The sequence below is a fragment of the Manihot esculenta genome, chromosome 8, assembly GCF_001659605.2.
Source record: "Manihot esculenta cultivar AM560-2 chromosome 8, M.esculenta_v8, whole genome shotgun sequence".
NCBI classification, from domain to species: domain Eukaryota; kingdom Viridiplantae; phylum Streptophyta; class Magnoliopsida; order Malpighiales; family Euphorbiaceae; genus Manihot; species Manihot esculenta.
In genome coordinates, this window is record NC_035168.2 from 25,819,452 (window position 1) to 25,834,173 (window position 14,722).

General features: G+C 37.8%; 1 long non-coding RNA gene across 2 annotated transcripts; it reads left to right on the top strand.

The window, feature by feature from the left end:
- The first annotated feature begins 4,690 nt into the window (after positions 1 to 4,690).
- On the top strand, positions 4,691 to 5,845 carry LOC122724408. 2 transcript variants are annotated; one of them, XR_006351806.1, is made up of 4 exons: positions 4,692 to 5,019; positions 5,135 to 5,228; positions 5,317 to 5,581; positions 5,690 to 5,845. It is a non-coding gene; the product is annotated as an uncharacterized LOC122724408 (long non-coding RNA). The 2 variants fall into 2 exon arrangements; XR_006351805.1 differs by having other exon boundaries at positions 4,691 to 5,019; positions 5,135 to 5,581.
- Positions 5,846 to 14,722: the final 8,877 nt, after the last annotated feature.

Consider the following 14,722-nt stretch of genomic DNA (forward strand, 5'->3'; position numbering starts at 1 on the left):
AAATTTTAAATAATTAAAATATTAACTAATGCAAAAAATATTACCCAAACTGAAATAAAATTTTAATGAAGGTAGAACTAAAAAAATCAAATTAAATATTCAGTTGGTTATCAGTCTAAAAATAATGAATTAATAAAAAAAAGAGAAAATACATATTTTAGATTACTAACTAATAGAAATATTATTAAAATATATTTTATATTCTTAAAAATAGACCATCACAAATATTAATTTTTATATTTAAATTAATTTTATTAAAGTTTTTTTTTTCAGAATAAATATACAGAACGTTAAATTAATATATGTTGAATGGTGTGACGTATTTTGAAAGGAGTAAATGATTGTTTATCCAATCTAAAATTATATCACTATAGTAATTTAACAAAATGCAAACAAAATTAACAAACCAATATAAATATATTTGTAACTATAACAATTTTATAAATAGATATTAGAAAATATTTTTCTTATAAATTGATTTATAAATCCATTTGTATCTATTTAATTTTATAAATGGATTATATCTTATTGTAAATCTGTTTATATCCGCTTGCAAATCTGTTTATATCCATTTAATTTTACAAATAAATTATAAGTTGGTTTGTGAATTCTTTTATATCTATTTAATTTTACAAATGGATATATTATTTATTTATAAATTCATTTATATTTATATAATTTTACAAGCAGTTATATATCTATTGAAAAACCATTTGAATTTACAAACGGATTACATGTCAGTTTGTAAATTCATTTCTATCTATTTAATTTTATAATTACATGTTTATCTATAAGTTTGTGTGCGTTCATTTAATTTTATAAATAAATTATATATCTGATACGAGAAAGGAAATGGTATAATATTTTAAAATTTTAAAAGGGAAAACTCCAAATCATAATAAATCAAGTTACAATCGCTTAATTCAAGACTTACGAGGTGAAAATTATATTTGAGAATAATGGGAGAATAAGAAAACAAGTTACACTCTCTTCGACACATATAGACACACAACACAATTTAAGATCACATAATGCATGTATGACCAAATTGCATTTAGACTAATTTTATTATTTTGGTATTTTATTATTTTTTGAGATTTATTTCAAATTAATTTAGCATAAATTAGAAGCTAAATTCGTACAGTTCATCTAGAAAGGAGATTTTTTCAAAACAATTTAGAAAAATGATATTTAATTGTAATTTAAGTTTGACTATTCGACTAGATACTCTTCCTATATTATAATTACACTTTCCTATCCTAGAATTAGGATTTCGAGGCTATAAAAACACTTTTAAGGTGCAGCTATGAAGCCAATGAATAAAAGATGATATTGTGAACAATATTTTGTTTTTCTCCATTATTTAGCAATTTATAAAGATTTAACCTAATAGCGTTCTAATATGAATCTCCTTTATACTTAGTTAACTTATCAAGAATTTCTTGTGGCGTTCTCAAAACTGGAATTGCTTGATTATCTATGTTTTTAATCACATTGGTTGGTTAGGGAGCAACCTTCGCTCCATTATCTATGGTTCTAATCATATTCGTTAATTAGGGTATAGTAAAACAACCTTTTGAGAGATATCTTTGCTTTGTTTTTTTTTATCAAGTTGTGTGATGGAATTTTTTTTATCACATATTGGTCATGGGTTTCGCATTAACATCCATTTAAAAAGTCATCCATATCCATTTAATTTTACAATAGATTGTGAATATGTTTGTATTTATTTAATTTTACAAATAGATTATAAATTTATTTGCAAGTCCGTTTATATCCATTTAATTTTATAAATGGATTACACATTCATTTGAGAAGTCACGTGTTCATCTAATTTTTCAAATGGATTACAAATCCTTTTGTTAAACTGTTTGTATTTATTTAATTTTATAAATGAATTACACGTTCATTTCTGAATCTGTTTATGTCAATTTAATTTTATAAATAGATTAAATATTCGTTTGAGAAGTTGTATGTGTCTATTTAATTTTACAAATGCATTACATGCCTATTTGTGAATCTAATTATATCTTTTTAATTTTACAAATAAATTACACGTCCATTTATAAATATGTTTATATTTATTTAATTTTATAAATGAATTACACGTCTTCTTATGAATTCATTTATATCCATTTAATTTTTCAAACAGATTACATATCAATTTGTGTCCATTTAATTCTATGATGGATTATAAATCTATAAGAGAAGTTATTTATATTCATTTAATTTTACAAACAGATTTCATGTTCGTTTACAAATTTATTTGAATTTTTTAATTTTAAAAATGGATTATATGTTATTTTTAAATTTGTATGTATCTATCTAATTTTAATTCCACATAAGTGAATTATAAAAGATGAGAAGTTCTCCTTTCCTGTGAAAAGGGAAGGCCTCTTATCTCTTCAATGTTAGTATATGATTTTTATCATGTTATGAAATTTTTATATGGGCTATAAGAAATTTTAAAATATTTTTTATTTAATATTATTTTTTTAGCTCTAAGTAATAATAAATTTAAATACGAGTTTATTACGAGTCGAGTTCGAATCAAACTTGAGTTCATTAAATATTTTACGAATCTAATTTGACCTTATAAATCTTTTTAATAAACAAGTTTAAATTTTGAAAATGTTGGCTCGATTCGATTGCATCTTATTTGAATCACAAATGAATTTATAAACATATTAGACGTTTGTATTGTTAATGTATTTACAAATAAATTTATAAATAGATTAGTTATTTGTATCTTAAATAAATTTATAAAGAGATTAGTTATTTATATCACAAATAGATTTACAAATAAAATTAGTAATTTACCTTACAAACGGATTTATAAATAGCTTATTCGTCATTTGAATAACTCTGTTTATATATAAGAGAAAATATACATATAAAAACTACAAACGCATGCTATATACATTTGTCACGAATAAATATTCTATTTGTGGATTCGTTTATAATATAAATAAATTATTTTTCATTTGAAAAAAAATACAAACAAAATTTATGCAAACAAAAAAGTTAGATTCGTTATTCAGTTATAAATTAAATTACAAATAAAATTTTATAATTTACTAACGATAAATATAATTTTTTTAGTGTATATAATTAACTATAAGATTAATAATTTAATTTCAAATAATATGAAGTAATTTTTTTACACCAATTAAACAAATAATTTTATTTTCTACAGTTACCAAATTAAATTGTTTATCATAATTTTTCCTATTTCTGAATGAAATAATTCATGTAATTTAGCGCATAATTAAAACTTCCAAAAAAAAAAAATAGTATCTTATTTGAGAAAATCCATTTACGATTTTTTTTAATTTAAAAAAAAAAAAAGATGGGCAGTTACATGGTTTACCGACCATATTGAGAAGGCTCTCACACACTTATATATTAATTTTTTTCGGAATAAGTCTTTTTCTTTCGGAAAGTTTTTAATTTTTTAATCTTTAAATATAAAAATTATCGCTACAAAAATTTATCGAAATAATAATGAGTTTAAATTTATTATAAATTAATAACGAATTAATAATAAATTTTGTAGTCAATTATTAGTTTTTAAATTATTAATTCGTTACTTAATAACAAATTTAATTATTGATTTTAAAATTAGTGAATCAGATTCTGTCTGTTACTAAAATTTTATACATTTTTATTTTAGAATTCTGTTTTTTTCTTTTTAATTTAGTAATAATTTTTTTTTAATTTAGTAATAAAAAATAATCTGTTACGGAATCTATTAATAATTTAAAAATTAATAATAAATTAGGGAATTTATTACTTAAATTTAAAAAATATTTTTTATTTTTATTTTTATTCATTCTTATTTTCTTTTAAATTAAGTAAATGGATTGAATCCCTTACTAAACCCTTTACTAATTCGTATATTTATATACGTACATACCTCATTTTCCTTCATTTTATTCATTTTGTTTCTCATCTTTTCTCCTCATCCTTCATTTTTCTTTTATCATATTTTCTTTTCTTCATTATTGATCTTTTTACTATTTTTTTTCTATTTTCTTTCATTTTCTTCAATTTTCTCTTTTATTTTCTTTCATTATTCTTCCTTTTATCTCTTAATTTTTATTTTATTTTTTTATTTTTTCTAATATTCTTTTTTTTCTTTCATTTTCTCTTCCACTTCCTATCATTTTTCTTTTTTTTTTCTCATTATTTTTTCATTTATTTTCTTTTCTCTAATATTCTAAATTTTTGCTTTCATTTTTTATATTATATTTTATTTTCTTCGTTATCTCTTTTATTTTTCTTCATTTTCCCAAATCGTTATGTTATGCTCTTCCCTTTTATTTTCTTTTTCCTTCTTTTCTTTCTTTTCTTTTCTCATTTTCCTTAATTTTCCCATTTTCCTTATTTTTTCTTATTTTTATCATTGTTTTCTTTTATTTTCTTTTTATCCCTTATTTTCTCTTTCGCATCTCATGTTTTTCATTCTCTGGCATCCTTTCATTTTTTAAGATTTTTCTATGGTAATTTTATAATAATATTTTAATAAATTACACTTTAATCTCTAAATTTTAACATAATTAATAAATTAGTCATTTTATTTTTAAAATCAAACACTTAAATTCTGTATTTTTATTCCGTTAAAATTGAAAGTACTTCCATCCTAAAATATATTAAAGAAAGAGAGAAAAATATTTTTAATTTCAAAAACACCCATTAATAAAACCATCACTATCTCCATTGACACCATCAACATCTCCACCATCCCCAGCCCCTCTGTTACCATCCCATCACCTCCCGCACCCGAATCGCGATCCTCATCATCTCCAGCATGCAAAAACTCTTGCTGGTCATGAGCCATCTTCTCCTATGCAAAACGCTTGAATTGCCTTGCTTCCATTTGGATCTCTGCCTTCTCCCTCTATAACCTCAGTATCATTGACATTGCCTCATTTGTGGCCATTGAAGAGGCATTTCTCTCCTCTTCCAGTTCGGCATGTAAATCTTGTATTGCCTACTGTTGGCTACTAACTGTTTCATGTAATGCAGCACATTCATTCTCAATTTGCACATGTGGATTTGAGACTAGATCAAATCCAGCTATATAGAATCGATTTTCTTCCTCAAACTCATCATATTTTAGTTTCATAAACAGGAACCAAGCACCCCTGGTGGAGGAAGCTACTGAAGAACAACTACACCCACAATTACCACACTTCACCAAATCCCTCGACCGTGAAGGTGAAGAGGTAAGTGAAAGTACTCGCAAATCCATAAAGCAATTAGCATTAAAATTTAAGATGATGGTGGAGATGTTGATGGTGTTGGTGGAGGTAGTGACATGCCTGGAGGTGGTGATGATTTGCGTGCTAGAGATCTCCCAACAACTGAAGCTGTGTCATCACCATTCGCTCCCAAGAAAGATCTCCCAATTTCTTCCTCTTCTTCACTAGAAGTAATTGGCAAAATCACCTCCATTTAGGCTGCTTTTAGCCTTTTCAAGGAAACATGGCAAAGCCTCACGTCACCTTGGAGGTTGCAAACGACGGCGTAGCTGTCATTTCCATGTTCAATCCTCCCATTAATACCTTAGCTCTTCCAAGTAAACACTTGATTGGTTTACTTTCCTCGTTTCTTGTTTCTTTTTATTTATAGGATTATCGCTATGAATTTTGCATAGCTGAACTTCCTTTGTGATTTGCTGCGGCAGTTATTGCGGGCGGCTTGAAGGGCCACAAGGAAAAACGATGTTCAATGTAATACCCGACTAGACTCCGGTATCGGAATTCCTACCGTCCAGTGGGATCTCGGATGTCGAAAACCTCTAGAAGGGAAAAACTATGTTTTTATAAAATGTTTTAATGTATTTTATGATTTTAAATAAAAAGGAAGTTGAATTTTAATGGAGATAGCCTTGGAGGAAGATGCAGGTTCGGCCGTCGAACCTCAAGTTCGGCCGCCGAACATGCATGTGTTTCGAGTGTGCCTTAGGCCCCCGAAGGCATAAGTGAGGGAAACCAGGTTTGGCCGCCGAACTTTATGTTCGGCCGCCGAACATGGCATGCATGCGGAGGCACGTTCGACTCCCGAATGTGGCCTGACCAGCCACCTATAAAGGGGTCCCTTAGCCGAAAACGGGCGAGCTTTTCTCCCCATTTTCGGCCAAGGTGAGCTCTCCGCCGTCCCTCACCGATCTTGAGTTTCTTCCTTCAAATCTTCACGATTTTCACAAGTTTTCACTTTGTTTTGAAGATTTTCGAGCATAAAGCAAGTTTTGGAGCTTTGAGGTTCAAGAAACTCAAACTCTTCAATCTTCAAGCTAGGGTCGTTTTCCTCTCGATCTTCAAGAGGTAAGGGCCGATCTTGAGCTCACTACATGTTTTGAACAAGTTTTAAGTTGATTTATGGGGTAGAAATGCATGTTTAGGTTTTGGTTGGTTTTATGGGTTATGTTAAGTTTTTGAGCAATGTATGATGTTTGAGGTTGCTTGATGTGTTGTAGTTGGGGTTTAAGATAGTTGAAGCCCCTAGGAGCTTGTATGCTTGAGTATGCATGTTGTAGATCAGGTCTATGCATGTTTGAAAGGTTTGGGAGGCGTTTGTACATGTTGGAGTTGAGTTTCTGCCACTTTGGAGAAACTCAGGTTCGGCCGCCGAATGGACTTTCAGCCGCCGAACCCACTTGTGGAGGCAGCCTTCGGCTGCCGAAGCCTGCCCTCGAAAGAGGACTTTCGTCTCTGGAGGGCAGTTTCGGCCGCCAAAAGTGCCGCCGAACATGCATGAGTTTCGTCTCTGTCTGGGAGTTTCGGCCGCCGAAGGTGTCGCCGAACCTGCCTGACTTTTGGCTCTGGAGGGACTTTCGGCCGCCGAACCTGCCGCCGAAAGTGCCCTGTTCAGCCTTCCTTTGCATGTTTCCTATGATTGTTTTAAGGTGTTTTAAGGGGTTTTTGGAGAGTATTTCAGAGTCTTGATTATAGACGTTTGGTCCCTCATTTGAGTCCACCTGTGTAGGTTCGGACCCGAGGAACCAAGGACCCCAGCAGTGAGTCGGTCGCCTCAGAGTCAGTAGAGCTTCAGCCAGAGGTGAGTGGAATAAACTTTTTATGTTTTAAAGTAAATAAATTAATTCTTAGCATGATTCACGCATCATGAATGCCATGAGATATATTAGGTTGTTTGCATTAGAATTCACGAATATATTGCATTGCATAATATGTTGATGATATGGATGAATGTTGAATGATCCTTTAGCCCTCCTATGATATGATATGGTATGATATGATACGGTACGGAAGACCAGTGAGGCCCATTCTACGCCTCTGGCACTATGTGAGAGAAAGACCAGCGAGGCCCATTCTACGCCCCTGGCACAGTTGGAATGTTATGTTATGATATGTTATGTAAGAGAAAGACCAGTGAGGCCCATTCTACACCCCTGGCACAGTTGGACCACTTTGAGGGCTATGGGTGACAAATTCATCCTTGATGTGATATGATTGTGATGTGATGCATCCCATGTTATCATATGCTTTAAATGTTTTATTATTCTGCTCACTGGGCTTTATAGCTCACCCCTCTCCCTTAACCCCCAGGTTTGCAGGTACAGGGTAGACTAGGAGGTCAGCAAGAGTAATGAAGTCTTGGTTATGTAATAGATAGTGTGGACATGAATAATGTTGAGATGTTATGTTTAGTACAGTCATGTATAAGTACAGTATAGAAATGTAATGTAATGATGTTCATGGATGTTAAAGGTGTGCTTGACCATAAAATGTTGTTATCCCTTTTAATACATGATCTTAGATGTTTTATGATGTTTATGTAAACCAACTCAACACATGTTATGTCACCCATTGGGGCATTGATGAGATCCCAAAGAGGGGTCAACGTTTATGGTTATATTTATGTATAGTGCATGCACAGGTTGAGTTTGGTAAAGGAATGAAAGAAAAGTTCAAAATTTTTATGTATGTTGTTGATCATGTATGGGATTAAACAGGTTCACAGGATGAATGTTAGGCTTGTTACGGGTCCCGGCGGCCTTATGCCGACCTGGATCCTAGCGCCGGTAGCGGTCTGAATTTTCGGGTCGTTACAGATTGGTATCAGAGCCCTAGGTTCATATGGTCGGACCTAGAGTGTCGGGCTCATAGAGGTTATAGAAGGTCAAGCACAATAGGAAAATCATGTCCACGTGGATAGGATGTGGAGTCCTGTCTTGAATGATGATGTGAAATGCCATGATTATATGCATGTGCATTAATGATTTGCTATGTATGTGATGCGGGTTCATGTGCAAATGCTAATATTTTTGTGATGTGTGCTGTTTTTCAGAAAACAGGATGAGAGGAACTCGTCGATCTGCGCGATTGACTGGAGTACCACCCCAGGACGAGGGCACTGATGCCCGTCCTTCTGCATTGCCTAGGGCAATGTCAAGTAGGTCTAGCAGAGAAAGAGCAGTAAGAGACCCTAGAAGGTCTCTGGACCTGGGTAGAAGCAGATCAGTGAGGGGAACAGTGCAAGGGGAAATGTCAGAGGATGTGGGAGATCAGATGGATGTGGATCAGAGGAGGGATGGCAGTCTCGGAGTAAGTATGTCGGAAGAGGGAATGGGAGAGTTCCAAGGAGGCACTCAGGCCTCGGGATTTGTTCAGCCACCCTATTACCCACCCTTTTCACATAATCCCGGTTATTCGATGGGAGGTACATCGGATTACCCCAGTTTTAACCCTTATCACTCTCAGATGCCGTACCCACCTTTCTACCCACAGTACCCACAGTACTCCATGTACCCACCCCCATCTTTCTATCCAGGTACAACAAACTCTACCCCGGGGGATGCTGCACCTCCTCCACCACCAGCAGCACCTACTGTCCCAGAAACCCAAATGCCTAAACGTAGCTCATCTGGAGGGAGCAAGGTCAAGATGACCGACTACATGAAGCTGGGTGCTCCCCAGTTTGAAACCGGTGATGACCCGTTTGTGTACCTTGAGAGGGTCAAAACAATTACAGATGAGATAGGGGCTGATGACAGTAGAGCCATTCAGATGGCTGGGTTCACACTAAAATGCAAGAAGGCCCGAGAGTGGTTCAAGAATTATGTGAACCCGAGGTTAGACAGTCTATCCTGGGAGGAGTTTGCCAATGAGTTTGCAGAATGGGCTTTCCCTGACAGTTCCAGGGAGCTGAAAATGATTGAATTTGAGTAGTTGAGGCAGACAGATGAGATGAGCGTGGATGAGTATACAGACAGATTCTTGGAGCTGTTGCCGTTTGCTGGGCAGAATCTGGACACAGATCAGAGGAAGTCAAGGAGGTATATCATGAGGCTCCATTCCAGGTATTCCTCCTTGATTCAGTCAGCAGAGAGGGAGAGTTTCCATGCCATAGTGGATATGGCTCAGAGGATGGAGGCTAGTGCTATCATCGAAGGGAAAGTCAAGCAAGCAGTGGCACAGCCTTCTGGTTCCAAGACCCCAGGTGAGGGAAGGATAGACCCTTCTTCTCTGAGTTCAGGTAGTAAGAGGTGGAGCAGTACCACCAAGAAGCCAAAGAAGAACAAGTTCTGGAATAAGATCAAGTCTGGTCTTGGATTAGGGAGTGGCTCAAGCTCTAGTGTAGATAATGCAGTATGCAAGAAGTGTGGGAGGCCGCACAAAGGAGTATGTCTGGTTGAGACGACAGCCTGCTTCAGATGTGGGCAGGAGGGACATATGGCTCGGGAGTGTCCTAAGGCAGCTTTTGGGGCACAGTCTCAGTAGACAGCTTATGGTAGTGTGGCTCAGCCAGCAGCTCCAGCCGCGACTCAGGCAAGTGGCAGAGGCAGAGGAAGAGGGGCAGCCTCTTCCTCAGCAGGCTTCAGAGGCGAAGGTCCATCAGCCCCAGCACGGATCTTCACCATGACTCAGCAGGAGGCAAATACATCCAACACCGTGGTGTCAGATAATCTCATCATTGGGTGTTTAGATGTTTATTGTAACAGCCCGGAAACCGGTACCCCTCTTGTAACGGCCCCAAACTGCTCGGCACTAGGATCCAGATCGGCTTAAGGCCGCCGGGACCCGTAGTAAGCCTCTATACATCCTGAACTCTAGGTATAATCCCATACATGATCAAACTTTGCTTGAAAACTTAAACTTTGGTCTCATAAAAGCCTTTAAACTTGTTTTCCTTACCTCAGCTTGACCTATGCATGAAAACATAGAACCTCATACCAAATGGGTCATCAAGCTTGCATTAAAACATATCCGCTTTGGGTCAAGGGATTGGAACCCTTTCTTCCCTCACGGGCCATTCAAAACTCATAACATTAAAACATTTTCTCAAGATCATGCATAACAAAAAGAGATTTACCAACACTCTAGGCAAAGCACAATTCTATACATCTCCTGCTACAACACATGGCATATCTATACTTTTCTTAACTTGGCTCTATCTCTTTATAACATTACTCTTTCTATTCTTTCATAACCCTTACATACATAAGGACCATACATCAAGTCCCTCTATCATGTCCATAACTACGCTATACAAGCAAACAAACATACATAGCATTACACAACATATCATCTCTTTAGCAATTTTCTTACATAACTATCACTATCTCCATAAACATATACATACAAACATCTCTTAAACATAAACAAAACACAACTAAGCTATTACAACCAAACATGGCAACCCATGCTTGAACCTCTTCTTTCCCCATAGCTTACTCTGACTGAACTCTGGCTTACTTACTCTGGCCCTGCAAAACTGGGGTTAAGGGAATGGGGTGAGCTACAAGAGCCCAGTGAGTAGAAACAGAGAAAACAATTCATTGTATTATTATTATTATTATTCTTATTATTATTTAGTTTCTCCATTTTTAGGTATATTATTATTCATTTTATTGTTCCACCCTTTTTATGTATTTTATTATAAAGACATTTTATTCAATTCAATTATTCTTCTTATTCATGCATTCATGAAATGCGTCATATCACATTTATAGCACAACAAACATATCACCCCCGCTTGAGTTCACGCTAGCAAATCTCTTCCTCTTGCGGGTGATTTTAGAGGGTTCACGAAACGTCCTTCCCCTCAGGGTTAGACATGACCCCAACATTCCCTCTGTCAAAACTTGGCCCCGAAGGAGCTCTCATGGGGCTTTCCTAAATGTACTCGCCCGATTGACAAAGACTCATTGACAGACTTGCGGGCTATTGAGGTCGCCTTGGTCCACCCATCTCATCATATACACAGCAAATTATGCAATGCGTCACCTTCGTGAAACTAATGCAATCATCCTATCACATATAAACATGGTGCATGGGCATGGTGAAGCTAATGCAATCATCCTATTACATAACATGATGTATGAGTATGCTTTAGGCATTTGATTTTCTTAAAATAAAAGATTTGGTTTAGTTCTACTCACCTGAAGTCACTGCTCAGCTAACTCTACTGGCCAACTAGCACTGAAGCTAGACACCTCGATGTCTCAGGTCCGATCCTACACAGATGGACTCACATGAGGTACCAAACACACTCTAACAACTCATAAGAAACTCCCCAAAAACCCCTCTAAACATCACTGGAACATGCATAGAAAACAGCCATGAAAAGGCTGGACAGGCACTTTCGGCGGCACCTTCGGCGGCCGAACCCTCTCTCCAGAGACGAAACTCGGGTACCTTCGGCGGCACCTTCGGCGGCCGAACCCTCTCTCCAGAGACGAAAGTCAGGCACTTTCGGCGGCCGAACATTACCTTCGGCGGCCGAAAGTCTGCTTTCAAGCCAAAACTCAACTTTCGGGGGCAAGGTTAGGCGGCCAAACCAAGCGTCCAAAGGCACGTTCGGCGGCCGAAACCACCTTCGGCGGCCGAACCTGAGTTCATCAGAACTCAGCCTTTGCACACCAGCCTCCAAAACCTTCCAAAACACCCCAAACCTCACATACTCTCTCCCAAGCATGCATACACACTCCCACAAGCAAAGAGAGCAAAGAAACTAACTTAAACTCCTCAACACATCATCACATAACATACATTGGGCATAAAACCCACATAAACCCTTAACATGCATATCTACCCATTCCAACATAAAACCTTCATAAAACTTACTTAAAACTTCATGAAAACTCAAGGGAAACCAAGATCTACACTTACCTCTTGAAGATCGAGGGTTGGTGCGATCCCTAACTCGGAGGTGTGGAGAATCCAAGCTCCAAAAGCTCCAAGCTCCCAAAACTTCTATTTTAGCTTCAAAACTTCAAACCAAGGGTAGATCTTATGAAAACTTGAGGGATTTTGAAGAGAAGACACACAAGCAACCAAGGGAGGGCAGAAACTCACCTGAGTTCGAGAATGGGGAGAAAACTCGCCCATTTCCGATCTGAGGGCTCTTTATAGGTGGCCTGGTCATCAACCTTCGGCAGCCTAACGTGCCCCCTAACCTCATGCATGTTCGGCGACCGAACCTCACTTTCGGCGGCCGAACCTTGGCTTGCTCCCACAAGACTTTCGGAGGCCAAAGGCGCTCCCGAAGCCTTCACATGTTCGGCGGCCGAACTTCACTTTCGGCGACCGAACCTGGCAAACGCCTCCTTGGTCTTTCTCTTCAAAAACTCAACTCTTTTCTATTTAAAACCATAAAACACTTAAAAACATTTTAGAAAACCCTTCCTTTACCCTTGCTCTACCCCCCCCAAAGAGGATCCGACACCCGAGATTCCACCGGACGGTAGGAATTCCGATGTCTGAACGAGCGAGGTCTTACATTTATGCCTTAATGGACCCTGGTGCATCGCATTCTTTCATAGCTCCGACAGCCGTCGAGAGGTTGGGATTGATGGTCTCTGGGTTAGAGTGTCCCCTATGGGTCAGTGGACCCAAGTGCGACCCGTCAATGGCAGAGTCAGTCTGCCAGTGTAGTCCAGTTTTTGTTGAGGGAAGATGCCTTTCCGCCGACCTTGTGGTTCTAGATTTGACAGATTTTGACGTCATTCTAGGGATGGATTGGTTATCTACCCATGGTGCTACCTTGGATTGCAGAGGCAAGGTAGTCAGGTTCAGATGTCAGGATGGGTCAGAGGTTGTCTTCAGAGGAGACAGGGGGAGTACACCTAGAGGTTTGATATCAGCCCTACAGGCTCGTAGGCTGCTCAGGAGGGGTTGTCAGGGTTTTCTAGCTCATGTGAGAGAACTGGATAGTCATGTCAGAGTGGCCGCCTCAGTGCCCGTGGTCAGTGAGTTTTTAGATGTGTTCCCAGACGAGCTGCCAGGTTTACCACCTGCTAGAGAGATAGAGTTTGAAATTGAATTGATGCCTGGAACCCAACCGATCTCTATCCCTCCCTACAGGATGGCACCAGCATAATTGAAAGAGTTGAAAGAGCAGTTGCAAGAGCTGGTAGATAGGGGTTTCATCCGACCGAGTACCTCACCTTGGGGTGCTCCAGTTCTATTCGTGAAAAAGAAGGATGGATCCCTTAGACTTTGTATCGACTACAGGCAGTTGAACAAGGTCACTACCAAGAATAAGTACCCGTTGCCAAGGATCGACGATCTATTCGACCAGCTAGCAGGAGCAGGTTGTTTCTCCAAAATAGATCTGAGATCGGGGTACCACCAACTAAGGATAAGGGAAAAGGATGTGCTGAAGACAGCCTTCAGGACCAGATATGGGCATTATGAGTTCCTTGTGATGCCGTTCGGGTTAACCAATGCCCCTGCAGCATTCATGGATCTCATGAACAGAGTGTTTAGCCAGTACCTGGACCACTTTGTTATTGTCTTCATAGATGATATCTTAGTGTATTCCAGGAATGCAGAGGAGCATGCCCATCATCTGAGGTTGGTTTTGCAGACCTTGAGGGAACATGGCTTGTATGCCAAGTTCTCCAAGTGTGAGTTCTGGCTGAGGAGCATCTCTTTCTTAGGGCATGTGGTGTCAGAAAATGGAATCGAGGTAGACCCCAAGAAAGTGGAAGCTGTAGCTAACTGGCCTAGACCCACTGCAGTGACGGAGATCAAGAGTTTATTGGGTTTGGCAGGTTACTACAGGAGGTTCGTTCAGGACTTCTCTAAGATTGCAGCTCCCATGACCAGACTGACTAAGAAGAACCAGAGGTTTGCGTGGACCGACCAGTGTGAGGAAAGCTTTGAGGAGCTAAAGAAGAGGTTGACTTCAGCACCAGTGTTAGCTCTGCCATCTAGTAATGAAGACTTCTCAATCTATTGTGATGCATCCCGTGTGGGACTGGGTTGTGTGCTAATGCAGAATGAAAGGGTGATTGCTTATGCTTCTAGACAGCTGAAGAAGCACGAGTTGAATTACCCTACACATGACCTAGAGATGGCAGCGGTAATCTTTGCACTCAAGATATGGAGGCACTACCTTTATGGGGTTAAATGTGAGATCTTCACCGATTATAAGAGCCTACAGTACATCTTGAGTCAGAGGGATTTGAATCTGAGGCAGAGGAGATGGGTAGAACTGCTTAGTGACTACGATTGCAAGATCCAGTACCATCCGGGTAAGGCAAATGTTGTGGTAGACGCTTTAAGCCGGAAATCACTTGGCAGTTTGTCCCATATTTCAGCAGAGAGGAGACCAGTAGTGAGAGAGTTCTTCGAGCTCATGAATGAAGGTCTACAGTTGGAGTTGTCTGGTACAGGTGCTTTAGTAGCCCAGATGAGAGTGGCACCCGTGTTTCTAGAGCAGGTGGCTCAGAAACAGCATGAGGACCCAG